We start from the raw sequence: 14268 nt of genomic DNA on the forward strand, positions 1-14268 counted from the left end.
ACAACCAGCCAGTCACCAGAACCCTTGGTTGCTGAGGCTAAAAGACAGTAAAGAAAACAGACAAAATAAAGAAAAGTGGGGAAAAAAAGAAAACAGACAATAAAGGAATGAAAGATCCATCCAACAAAGACATCACAAGAATCAACACCTGTACCTATAATTATTCCAAGCCCAGATGGGTAAACAGCAGTGTAAGAATACATGCAACAACATAAGGAGCAATATGACACCACCAGAACCTAGTAGTTCTACAAGAGCAAGACTTGAACATTCCAGTGCAGATGAAGCAGAAGAAAACGACCTTAAAAATAAATTCATGAAGATAATAGAGGCCCATAAAGAGGAAATGAAAAATTCCCTTAAAGAAATCGAGGAAGAGACAAACAAAAATTGGAAGAAATCAATAAATCCCTTAAAGAAAGAAAGAAGGCCAAGAAAAAACAACCAAACAGGTGAAGGAAACAGTTCAAGACTTGAAAAATAAAAAATAGAGGCAATAAAGAAAACACAAACTGAGGGAATTTTGGCAATGAAAAATCTAAGTAAACAAAAAGGAACTACAGATGCAAGCATAATCAACAGAATATAAGAGATGAAAGAAAGAATCTCAGGCATTGAAGATATGATAGAGGAAATAGATTCATCAGTCAATGAAAGTGTTAAATCCAACAAATTCTTAACTCAAGACATATAGGAAATCTGGGACACCACGAAAATACCAAACATAAGAATAATAGTGATAGAGGAGAAAAATTGCAGCTCAAAGGCACAGAAAATATATTCAACAAAATCATAAAAGAAAACTTTCCCAACCTAAAGAAGGACATGCTTATGAAGATACAGAACACCAAACAGACTAGACCAAAAAAATAAAAAATTAAAAAAGTCCCCTCATCACATAATAACCAAAACACTAAACACACAGAATAAAGACAGAATATTAAGAGCTGCAAAGGAAATGGCCAAGTAACATATAAAGGCAGACCTATCAGAATTAAACCTGACTTCTTCAGAAGGTCCTAGACAGATGTTTTGCAGACACTTAGAGACTATGAATGCCAGTCCAGACTACTATACCCAGGAAAACTTTCAATCATCATAGACTGAGAAAACAAGATATTCCATGACAAAACCAGATTTAAACAATATCTATTCACAAATCCAGCCCTACAGAATGTACTAGAAGGAAAACTCCAAACCAAGGAAGTAAGCTGCACCCACAAAAACATAGGCAATAGATAATCTCACACCAGCAAATCCCAAAGAAGGGAAGACACACACACTACCCCCAACAACAACAAAACCAAAAAATAACAGGAATTAGCAATCGCTGGTCATTAATATCTCAATATCAATGGACTCAATTCACCTATAAAAAGACACATCCTAACAGAATGGATATGAAAACAGGATCCATCCTTCTGCTGCATACAAAAAAAAAAAATAAAACAAAAAAAAAATGTGCTTCAACTTCAAAGACAGACATTACCTCAAAATAAAGGGTTAGGAAAAGATTTTCCAATCAAATGGACCTAAAAAAAGAGCAGATGCCACTATCCTAACATCTAACAAAATAGACCTCAAACTAAAATTAATCAAAAGAGATGAAGAAGGATATTTTGTATTTGTCACAGAAAAAAATTCATCAAAATGAAGTCTCAATTCTGAACATCTGTGCCCCAAATACAAGGGCACCCACATTTGTAAAAGAAACATTACTAAAGCTTAAATCACATATCAAATCCTACACACTAATAGTGGGAGACTTCAACACCCCACTCTCACCAATGGACAGATCTGCCAGACAGAAACTTTAACAGAGAAATAAGAAAACTAACAAATGTGATAACTCAAATGGACTTAACAGACATCTATAGAACATTTCACCCAAACACAAAAGAATATACCTTCTTCTCAGCATCTCATAGATCCTTCTCTAAAATTGACCAAATAACCGGCCACAAAGCAAATCTCAACAGATTAAAAAAAAATGGAATAACCCCTGTATCTTACCAGATCACCATGGCTTAAAGTTAAAATTCAAAAACAATACAAATCACAGAATTAAAACTCACAGAATCTGAACAACCTTCAAATGAATCACCACTGAGACAAGGAAGAAACAAAGAAGGAAATTAAGGACTTCCTAGAATTCAACAAAAATGAACGTACAACATACTCAAACTATGGGACATGCGAAAGCAGTGCTAAGAGGGAAGTTCATAGTACTAAATGCCTACATAAAGAATTTGGAGAAATCTCACACAAGTGACTTAACGGCATACCTGAAACCAACAATCCTATTAAAAAATGTGGTACAGATCTAAACAGAGAATTCTCAATAGAAGAATCCCAAATGGCCAAGAAACACTTAAAGAAATGTTCAACACCCTTATCCATCAGGGGAAAGCAAATCAAAACAACTCTGAGATTCCACCTTACACCCGTCAGAATGGCTAAAATCAGAAACACAAATGACAGCTCGTGCTGGAGAGGATGTGGAGCAAAAGGAACATTCCTCCATTGCTGGTGGGGAGTGCAACCTTGGTTTCTCAGAAAATCGGGACTCAATCTACCTCAAGACCCAGCAATACTACTCTTGGGCATACACCTAAAGGATGCTTAATCATAACACAAGGCACAAGGACAGACACTCACTCAACTGTGTTCATAGCAGCTTTATTCATAATAGCCAAAACCTGGAAACAACCTAGATGTCCCTCAACTGAAAAACAGATAAGGAAAATGTGGCACATTTACACAATGGAGTATTACTCAATTGTTAAAGACAATGACATCATGAAATGCTAAAGCAAATGGATGGGACTAGAAAAAAAAATCATCCTGAGTGAGGTAACCCATACCTAAAAAGACAAACATGGTATGTCCTCTCTTATAAGTATATATTAGCTGTAAAGTAAAGGATAACCATGCTACAATACACAGACCCAGAGAGGCTAAGTAACAAGGAGGGCCCAGGGGGGACACTCATATCTCCCTGGGAAGGAGAAATAGAAGAGATGTCATGGGTGGACTGAGAGTTGGGGGGTGGGAACATGAGGGATCAGATGGGGGGAGGCAGAGTACTGAAAAAGCCAACTGGAAAAGGGTAAGGGGGTGAATTTCGGGGTTAGCTAGCAACCTGGTGCAAGGAAAACTCCCAGGAATCTACAAGGATGACCTCAGCTAAGACTCCTAGTAATTGTGGGTATGTAGCCTGAACTGGTCATCTCTTGTTGACCAGACAAGACTGCAATCCAGCCACATAACCTTCAACCTATAGTCTGTCCTACCTGTGGATGTGCTAGGGTAAGGATGGCACAGAGATTGTGGGAGTGGACAACCAATGACTGGTCCAGCCTTAGACACATGCCGGGACAGCAATCCCATCCCTGACACTGCCTGGAGTGCCAGGGCCTTGAGGCTGGATGGCCCAGAGACCTAGGATAGAACTTCAAACACAGCTGGAGGAAGGAAATGTCGATGTAATGATTCCTAACAATATTCTGCTATACTCATGGATTGGTGTCCAGCCCAATAGTCATCTGAGAGGTTTCATCCAGCAAATGATGGAAACAGATGCAGAGACACACAGTCAAACATTAGGCTGTGCTTGGGGAGTCCTGCTGAAGAGAAGGAGGAAGGTTTGTAGGAGCCAGAGGGGTCAAGGACATCACAAGAAAACCCACAGAATCAACTAACCTGGGCTCATAGGAGCTCAAGAGACTGAACCAACAAGCAGGGAGCTTGCATGGGACTGACCTAGGCACTGCATATATGTTACAGTTGTGTAGCTTGGTCTTTTTATGTGACTGCTAACAGTGGGAGCAGGGGCTGTCTCTGACTCTTTTACTGACTTTTGGGACCCTACTCCTCATACTGGGTCACCTTGTCCAGCCTTAATACATAGGGAGGTGCTTAATCTTACTACAACTTGATATGCCATGTTTTGTCGACATCCATGGGAGGCCTGTCCTTTTCTGAATAGAAACAGAGGAGGAGTGGATGGAGAGGAGAGGGCAGGTGGAGGAGGGACTAGGAGAAGAGAGAGGGAGGGGAAACTGCAGTAGGGATGTTAAATAAATAAATAGTAATAAATGTAAAAAGAAAGAGATTGGGGTTTTGTTATTGTTGTTAGTCTTTTTAAGAGGGCTTGGACTATAGTTCATTGTCTTGCACACACTGTGTGGGGCTCTACCTGTGAGCTACATGGAGCTACCTCACATCGCTGGTAGAGAGCAACGAACATCAGAGATTAATATCATCACTATTACAATGTTAACATCCAATACAGACTGAGCATCCCTGTTCCAAACACAAAACTTAAAATATTCAAAGATCAGTAAGTATTCAAACATCAATGTTCAGTCACAAGAAGAAAAGGCACATTTGATCTCATGAAACAGCTGCAGTCATATTTTACACTGATAAGTATTTACTGTGAATAAATGTGATAAGATGACTGGCTATTGGTAATACATAAATTACCTGTAGTCAATAATGATGGCAATACCCAAACAACCACAGACAGACAATCCATATGAGTGGCTGAGAGTGAGCACTTTACTTTCCAAGGTTTGGTTCACACAAACTTTGTTTCATGCACAAAATTATTAAAACTATTATATTAAATTACCTCCAGGCTATCTGTATATGATGAATATATAAAACATAAGCGAATTTCATGTTTAGACCTATGTCTCATCCCTGAGATGTATCATTATGTTTACACCAGTATTCCAAAATGTAAAACACTTCGGGTCCCGAGCACTTCAGATGAGTCGTAATCAAGCTCATGTGATAGCCTCCGGGGAAATCATCAAAGGTTGCTTGGAGAAGCTGAGATTTGAGGGATGTGAAGTGAAGAATATGAAAGATTTGAGAAGAGCCCAGGCATAATTTGCAGAATCCAGCACAAAATGAAATTGCAGACTCCCTTTTCCAAACTTATTAACGCTTTCAGGAGGTTGACAGGAGAACACCATAGCTGATACCACACCCTTCTGAGAGTATGCTAGATATACACGGGCAGCTCCCTTCTCACCTCCAACACGTGATTGATAAAGTGGTCTGCAAGAGGAATGATACTGGCTTCCTACAGACCAAATCCTTCCCCTTCCACTCTTTTCAAATAGAAGATATTTCTGACTGAATTACACTTCAAAGTAACCTGTAAATTCAAGGAAGCATGATATTCAGGACATCTAATCTAAGACCAGGGTGTGTGCACACACTTATGTGATATATACACACACCCATTCCTCTGATGCTGTCTAAAATGCACAAGAGAAGGCATGAGGCCATTTCCCTTTCCCAGGTCCCTCATCTGGTCTAGGATTCCTGGCGGGGGAGTAGGGGTAGAGGGGTGGGGTGGGGACCCACAGGCATTGCATAGGCTGATAATGGCTAGTGCTGGTACCTCTGCTCAGAGCAAGTCACCTCACACCTCCAGACAGCAATGTCTTCACCCATGAATTTCAGCAACGGACTCACTGATCTCTAGAGTTCCTTCTGGACAGAATATTCTGTGTTTCTGCACAGGAGCAGCAGGAAGAAGAAAATAAAAGTCTGCTGCACCAGAGCAAAGTAATAATAATTTTAAAGCACGCTCTCTGTGCCTGCTGACTTTTTAATATACCATTCCTGGACTGAAAAAAAACTATATTATGCAAAATAAAATGCTGTTGAAAACTCCTATAATGTCCCCATGTGCGTTTCATTTAGCAGGTGTGGCATATTTCATGCTGTTAAGGCTTTGTGTAATAGGGGCTTGGAAGCCCAGCACTGATAACACTCTAGACCACTCAGCATGGGAAGCATATATTTCCTGTACATCACTGGGTGGTTTTATGGCTCAGAACATTTGCATAAAGCCAAACAATTATCCCCAGGGGGTAGATCATTTGCCTCTGCTTTTCCTTACCTGAAGTTGCCATCCTTCAAACCTCCTTCTTGGAATCATTGCCCAGGCTCCCAGGTGTAAAATCATCCACTGTGTAACAAGCTCCAGAAACTTGAGCAGACCCCTCAAAGGCTTCCTGGTCCCAAGGCCTTCTGCTTTGGAAATTTGCCTAAGGTTAATATGAGGCATCTTAGGATGGCAGGTCTTGGGCTGCAGCATGTATTCATAGGTGTTACCTGAAGGGACTGTTACCCACGATGGCTGGCCTGACTTCCAGTTTCTGACTGGGGATGTCTAGGGTAGGGCTGAGATCTTGCCATTCTTACAAATTCCCAGTGATGCTGTTGGTCTCAGAACACTCTGAGAGCCATTGTATTTAAAAGGAAATGGCAGTAAGGCCCTAGCTGGCTCATAAGGGGTTGAGGGGATGTCTAAAATATAATCAGGGCTGGGGAGATAGTTCAGTCAAAAAGGCAAGCATAAGGACTTGAGTTTGATCCCCAGAAAACAGAGTGGGGGTGGGGCAGGCATGGTGGCATGCACTTGTAATCCCAACACTAAGGAAAGGGAAACTGGGCTCATCTCAGGTTTTTCAGCCAGCCCAGCTTACTTGGTGAGTCCTAGGCCAGAGCCCAGTTCATAAGTCTATCTCAACAAACCAAGCAACCGTACAAGATTGTCATCCATGCGGCCTAACATATGATAAGGTGAAAGCTAAACTGTGCATAATGGATGAATGGCAAGATCTACACTCAAGGGGCAATCTATAGCTCTCAATTAGGCTTTAACTCTTGTAGAAAGTGACCAATGCTTGTCTAATGTCCACTCATTTCTGGGACCCGTCGAGCAGTGGGTGGAGAGAACCGATGACTTGCTGTGCACAGGAAGTCTTCAATGTGCTCTAAGACCTGAATCTCAACTTCCAGGAGAAACACTTCCCCTCAAAGCTCCAGAAACACTGAGCCAGCAGCAGTAGTGTCACCTGGGACCTTGTTAGTCAGACGTGAGGCATCTTAAGCCCCATCTTGATCTATCGAACCAGAACCTGTGTTTTAACCAGACTCCCATGAACTTGTAGATTTGACTGGCTTCCAAAGGTTAACTCAGCTCATGTCATTGGAGCCTGGTAAGAGGCTAAGCTGAAGAAAGAGAGCATGTTTGTGTACATTAACAGTCCTTTGTGTCTACCACACAGACATAGGACAACCTGGTGTGTCTGTCCAGGCCCCGCCTGAGGAGAAACTGCAAACAAAATGCCTGTGAACACCAGGCAGGGACTGGGTGATGAGCGTATGAATCATGGCAGACATAAGACAACAGTCAATAGCAGATGATGGCATCTTTGACCACAAAGAGAACACATTTCTTCGGAAGGTTTTCTAGATTCAAACAGCTGAAAACAGAAAATTGGGAGCTTCCTGGGCCTGGCCCTAAGACTCTCAGTTTTGTATCCCTGCCCTGAAGGAACAATACTATTGGCTAAAATGTACTGACCACAAGCCAAATACTGTTACCATTATCCCCAGTTCACACTTGCAGTAACTGAGGTTCAAGCTCATAAAGTAACTTGTCCCCAAATCCGATAGCTGAGGAAAACAGAGCTGGGATTTAGGAAGGAGAGGGTTTATTCAGCTTACACTTCCATATCACTGTTCATCACTGAAGGAAGTCATGACATGCATTCAAACAAAGTAGGAACCTGGAGGCAGGAGCTAATGCAGAGGCCATGGAGTGGTGCTGCTTATTGGCTTGCTCCTCATGGCTTGCTTGCTCAGCTTTCACCAGCCTAGGGATGGCACCACCCACAATGGGCTGGGACCTCCCCCATCAATCATCAATTAAGAAAATGCCCTATAAGCTTGCCTACAGCCTGACCTTATAGAGGCATTTTCTCAATTGAGGTTCCTCCTTTCAGATAACTTTAGTTTGTATCAAGTTGACATAAAACTACCCAGCACTCTCCCCAAAAAAGACAAATTGAGAATCCAAGTCCAACCTGCCATTTCTCCCACATCAAGAGAATCCCCTCTCTGGAAAGAGTCTTCTGGACAAAGAGCAAACTACCCAAAATCACAATTTCCTCATAGCTCCAAAGTAGTTCCCATCCTAGAATCAGTAACTCTGGAGTCTAACAAGTAAGTGTATCAATGAGTTGCAAAGAGCGTACACTGAACTTTCTCCTTGTGCCCTTACAACATCTGAAGAGAAATGTTACACTATCCCATCCCCAACTCTCTACAAGAAACTCAGACAAGCACAACAAAGTCCACCTGTTCTGAGACTGAGTCAGGCCTGGTGACCATCAGGACTTATGAGGCTGGGCCCACTAATGGGGAAGGATTATAGCTCTTTTTTTAGGGACTCCTATCGTGACACTTGGGTTGTTCCAGTTGAGTAAATGAAATGAGCGATGACAGTTCCTGGTTGGTATGGACCTGGGTCCAGTTCCACAGGAGGAAGCTCCCTCTACTTTGTACCAGGGCCTGGCTCACCCTCGGCCTTCTGTCAACAGCTGCGCCTCTCTCCTTGCGCCAGCCATCCAGATGAACACTGATGGTGCATTCCACAAGAGGTGAGGGGAACTGGCATCACAGAAAACCTCCCTCCTTTGGGAGGAGCCATCTCCAGCTGTGTTTAGTGCAACCAGTGTCTCACTGTGCCATTTGCTTCTGCTGTCTGTGACTGAGCGGAAGTACTCTAGGTCCTGGCTGTGGGAACTATGTGGTAGGCACTATGGGGGCCCTTGCCACTCACTGGCCTGACAGTAGTGGCAATAACATCAGACTCTGAATCAAAAGGCCTGACGAGCAAGTATTGGCACATACATACCTCATCTGGACCTCTCAGAGTCTGCACTCTGGAAAACTGTAGGACGTTATCCAGTCAAACTGAGGACATCTATTTCCGTGCTGAGGTCTGCACTCTATAGAAACACATGCCCATGTGTGCTGGGATAGAGAGAGACTAGAATGATCTGAATAATGTTAATTCACAATTACCCCAAAATTTAAAACAACCCAAACATCCACCGCCTGTAGAACAGGTAAATAAGCGGCACTAAGGGCGATGTTGCTATCATTACTATACAGAAACAGAAAAGTGAATAGCCACAATTGTGAAAGAAAGCAGGAGAAAAAAAATATGATTGTATGTATAAAATGTTCCCAACCACCAGAATGACAGAACTATCCACAAACACCAATGTTTAAGGACATGTTTGAGTGTGTTAAACATTCAAGAAAATCATTACCCAAACTCAATCCAGAGCTCCTCCTTCTGCAGGAAGTTGGGAGTTTATGTACCATATAAACTGTAGACATCATTCCTCTTCCTAACCTCAAAATGTTTACTAGGTTACATACATGTTATTGTGCATTTTTTCTGTTGGTATGTTCTACTTCATTCACATATTTTTTAAAATTTCATACACACATACTGTATTTACCTGAGTCCCCGCCTCTGCCCTCCAGGCCCTCCTGTGTCCCCCTTCCCAAATTCATGACTTCTTTTTCTTTAATTATTATTGTTCATATATAAACCAATGAATAAATACTACAACCTGCTGGGTCCATTTAGTGTAGCTTGTACGTATGTTTTTTCAGGCTTACCACTTGGTACTGATAATCACTTAGGGGGCTTGTCCCTGTGGAAGACAAACATCTCACATAGTTTTTAGAAAGCTTTTTTAAAAAAATGAGTTCTCTCTCCAGGCCTAATGGCAGCTGCCCCCTACTGGAACCCAAGAAAAGTACATGTTCAAAAGCAGTTTGGGGTGTGGGGTATGACAGAGACTAAACAGTAATGAAATCCCTTTTGGAATTTTTCTTCAAGATTTTATTCATGAGTTGTTAACCATTTTGTTTAGCAAATCGGTTTATCCCAGTGACCTCCATAGAAGCAGCAGATGGTGCTAAATGCAGTCCCCGTCTGTTTGCTCACCCTCTGCTGCCTGTCCTGCCCTGTTCCCAGGGCTCAGAGAGATGCTCAGGCAACAAGAGAGGGCTGTGCTGCCAGGGCGGGGCTGTGGGGAATCAGTCTGAACCCGGCATTCACAGCAAACAGGAGTCTGAGCGTTGCCTTTGCTGTGTGTGCCTTGCAAATACACACAAAGCCTGAAGCCTGGGAAACCACACTGGGGAAAAGCAGGGGGGTGAAGAGAGGGGGCCTGGGAGACTTAATTTGTATGACAATCCAATGGGGGGTTGTGGAAGAGGAGTCAGAGCCAGGGAGATGGTACTCTTAACTCTTCCATGCAGTCAATGGTCCCATCTGGTCCTTCTAACGGGGGACCTCAGAGCTTGCAATGTGGGGCCTTTTCCGGGCCCTGGCTATCTGTTGAAAAGGAAGAGTCGGAGCAGATGTATTCAAGGGCTTAAGTCCTGGGACAGGAGGGCAGTGAGGAAGTGGCAATGAGCTATAGCTCCACTTTTAATCTTGTAAAATGGAATGAGAGAATATTCATGAATCAGGTTGCAATGTGAGCTTTCCTGGGCCTCTCAGCTTGGTCACTGACTGACTTTTAAAAAGGGGAAAAACTTGGGAGTTGTTGGATCTGTACTTCTAAGCGTCATTTTGAACCTCCTGCCTTTTGAAATTTTGAAATGTTTAGATTTTCACCATCTCACAGAGGTCTCCCCACAGTTCCAGAAAGACTGTATCAAGGACTTCAGAAGCCATTTTCATTCGGTGCTTTGAGAAACTTATTCTCAAGATAATGACCTTCCCAAGCCCATGGTTCAGTATGCTATTCTGATTCAGAACTTGCTACAAAAAGACATCACCTCTAGCTCCACATTTATTCAACAAAAACATACGGTTGTCTGAGAGTTCTCCATCTGTGGCCAACCAAATAGAAAATATTTGAAATATAATTGTAAATGTATTCAACATATGTAAGTGTTTTTCCAGCCATTACTCTTAAGCAATACAGAATAACAAATATTTACATGTTATTTGTATTGAATTGGATATTATGAGTAACCTATGATTAAAAGCATGTGAGAACCATATGATTAAAACCATAGAGAGATTGCTCAGTGGTGAAGAGCACTTGCTGAACTTACAAAGGACCTGAGTTCAGTTTGCAGCATCCATGTCAGGCAGCTAACACCCACCTGTAACTCCAGCTCCAGGGAATCTGTCTCTTTCTGGCTTTCACAAGCACCTGCATGCACATTTACATACCCACACACAGACAAATATAGACACAATAAAATAAAATAAATCTTTAAAAATAAAGATAAATAAGAGTATGTGGCAGGATTGCAGAAGTTCTTTGCAAACACCATAGCATTTTCATATAAGAGACTTGGCTCTCTCTCCATTAGGGATGAGGGCAGAACTAATCTTCTTGGCGATTCCATGGGACAGCTGTATTTACTGGTGACCAGATATCAGGCCTAGAGCTGAACACTATGACTTATGGCAGATCATAGATCAATATAAAAGGGGAATAACAGGGCTACAGCATATGCTGTGTTGTGGGACAAGCAGGGCATGGTGGGACACACCAAATGTTCTGTTCATCCCATCAGAGGAGTTCAGGGAAGCTGCCCAGGGGAGCAACGCACTCGGAGAACTGGGGTATGACAGAAGCTATACAGGTCACAGCAGAGAACTGTAGTGTGCCTGTAGAGCAGTGTTTCTCAGCCTGTGGGTCATGACCCATTTGGAGTCGATTGACCATTTCACAGGGGTTCCCTGAGACCATGAGAAAACACAGGGATTTGCATTATGATTCATAACAGTGGCAAAATTACAGTCATGAAATAGCAGTGAAAATAATTTTTTGGCTGGGGGTCACCACCACATGAGGAACTGTAAAGGGTTGGGTTGCAAGGCCGTAAGGAAGGTTGGGAACCACTACTGTGGAGGAATCAGAACATGCAGATGCCTGGAGATGGGAGAGGGATTCTATTTTCAAGGCCCAAAGCAGAGAACTGTGCATTATGAACCAAAGAAGCCTAGAAGTGGAAAGCCCTAGACCACAGGAGGCCTAGGAGGCCATTTGAAACCTGTCCTGAGGAATCTGAGTGGCTGTGAACAGATTTTCGGATGAGAAAGATTCTGTTGGTTGCTAGGTACAACCTGGATTGGAGGAAAACAAAATAGGCCTCAGGACGCTTCCCAGCACTCTCATGTAGGGTGACATTAAGACTGAACAGGCAGTAGGATAGATGGAGATAGAGGACCACTGAGAGGAAGGGCTTAGAACCTATTATCTTGATGTCCCTGATGGAAGGAAATGCCTCAGAACACAGAACACCAATCACCAATCCAAGCAATCATTCACTTTCCGCTGTGTGTACCTACTATCCATCAGGGATGCCCTGGTCTAGTAATTCAGCAGTACCAGGAAGATGCCCATCAAGAACACAGCATGGCTCTGTTCCAGCCCAGTAGACAAGGGTTCTGAGGTTAAACCTACATGGTTTCAAATGCTGGCTCCACTTAAGACTCTGTGACCAAACGCAAGCCATTTAATTTCTAATGTCCATTTCCCGTTTATAAAAGAAAAGAAAAACATCAGCCTTTAAAATTAGTTGATAAAGCTGAATGGGGCAATGTGTATAAAGAATAGAGTACCAGGTATAAAATAGTTGATTGATAAAGCGAAGCTAGAATTATTTCTGCTGCCGTTGCTGCTGTTGCTGCTGGCAAACCTTTTAGAATTGCTTTCCTAGTTCAATTTTTACAAATCTTCCTTTAGCATGACTAGCAAATCCTGTGCAAGTACCCAAACAATGTTGCCTACATTTTTCCCCCCACAGTTGCCATGCAGGTAAAAGCCAAGGCTGAGAGCCCCGCCCCCCCCATGTCCAGCTGACAAAATACTACAGAACGCAAGATGAAATGAAATGCCACTAGCATCAGTATGATTGGTCTCCTGTATACCCAAGATATACACATGGGTCTGAACCGATCCCCCAAGTGAACACGAACTTCACACTGACAGTATAAATACTAATAATAGTACTAAAGGACAAATTCCAGATTACAGGAAATTCTGCATGCATGGATCTCAGAATATCCTCCAGTAATTCACTGGTTGAGAGCTGCCCCTAATGCTGTTGCCTAGGCAGCGAGCATCCAATGATGAACTGTGGAACAGGGAAATAGGAAAACAGATCAAGAAAAATGGCATGACCTTTGGGAGACAGAAAAGCAGAATGAGGCCAGAGCTGCATTTAGCTCTATGTTCAACCAATGCTTTGCAGACCAGAAGGGTCTGACTTTCTTTTCAGCTTCTCTGTCTGCTTCTTTAATTTTCTTTTCTTTTACTTTACCAACAACAGGTCAAAACAGAATCATCCTCAAGTGCTCCAACCTTGAAGCAAATCAATGTGCAGCTCAGCCCCATGGGGCAAAAAACTGCGTGGAGGGCAGATGTAATAATAGCGATGTGCTAGAAACACATCTTGAGGTTTTAAGCAACATTCGTGTGCACTGCAAATACCCTCATTCCTTCCGCCCACCCCTGTCTCTCCAGGCATACGCTTTAGCATCCAGCACTTACTGCCCAGGGAAAGAGAGAGCATCTCAGAAATGCCATGAGAAAGAAAAAAGTCAATTCTTGACTTGGGAGTTTCAGATTTGAAACTCACAGCTCAGTTTAGGGCAAAGACTTTTTTGCATCTCAAAAGCTCAACGGAAAGCTCTTGCTCCAACGTGCTGGGCACAGAAAGGTAGAGAGGAAAATCAGGGGTGGGAAAAAGGTAGCTAGGCATCCTGTGTGTCACACGCTGTCAGTACGAGTGGAAAAGGCACCGCGAAGACCTCACAAGGTTGTAGGACACTTTCCAGAGGAAGCCAACTTGCCATAAGGCAGCACCCGGGAAAGCCGCAGAGGGATTGTAGCTGGACAGTGGTGAAGCTGGCTGACAAGAAGTTCCCACTAATCAGAAGCAGCATGAGCAAACAAAAGAATGAGGGAAAGGCAGCCTTGGAGAGGCCTGGCAGGTGGAAGGAGACAAAGCAGCTGCTGTCTTTGCAGAGTGCTGATGGAAAACGGAGGGGAGAGGAGCCATGAGGTCACAGCTACCAGGGACCAGCTCTCCTTCATAGCCTAAGACCCTGAAATGGTTAGGATTCCTTTCGATGCCATCGTACTCTGCAACCCAGGGTGACCCAGAACTCTCTCCTCAGCCTATACTCAGATGACAGGTGTAAGTTTTCATCTCTGGTGCCTTCCGCCCCATCTCTCAGAGGGGCAAGTTGTTGCCCCTGCTGGTTTTGGTTTTGTATGATTTTGCCGAGTGAGATTACACGTCCACTACTTGGCAGAAGGGAGTCTAGAAGAAGAGAAAGAAGAGGAGGTGGAGGAGGAGGAGGAATAACTCAGATACCAAGAACTACCAAAAAAAAGA

This window comes from Peromyscus californicus, unplaced genomic scaffold (assembly GCF_007827085.1).
Source record: "Peromyscus californicus insignis strain IS unplaced genomic scaffold, ASM782708v3 Scaffold_12__1_contigs__length_115047231, whole genome shotgun sequence".
NCBI lineage: Eukaryota > Metazoa > Chordata > Mammalia > Rodentia > Cricetidae > Peromyscus > Peromyscus californicus.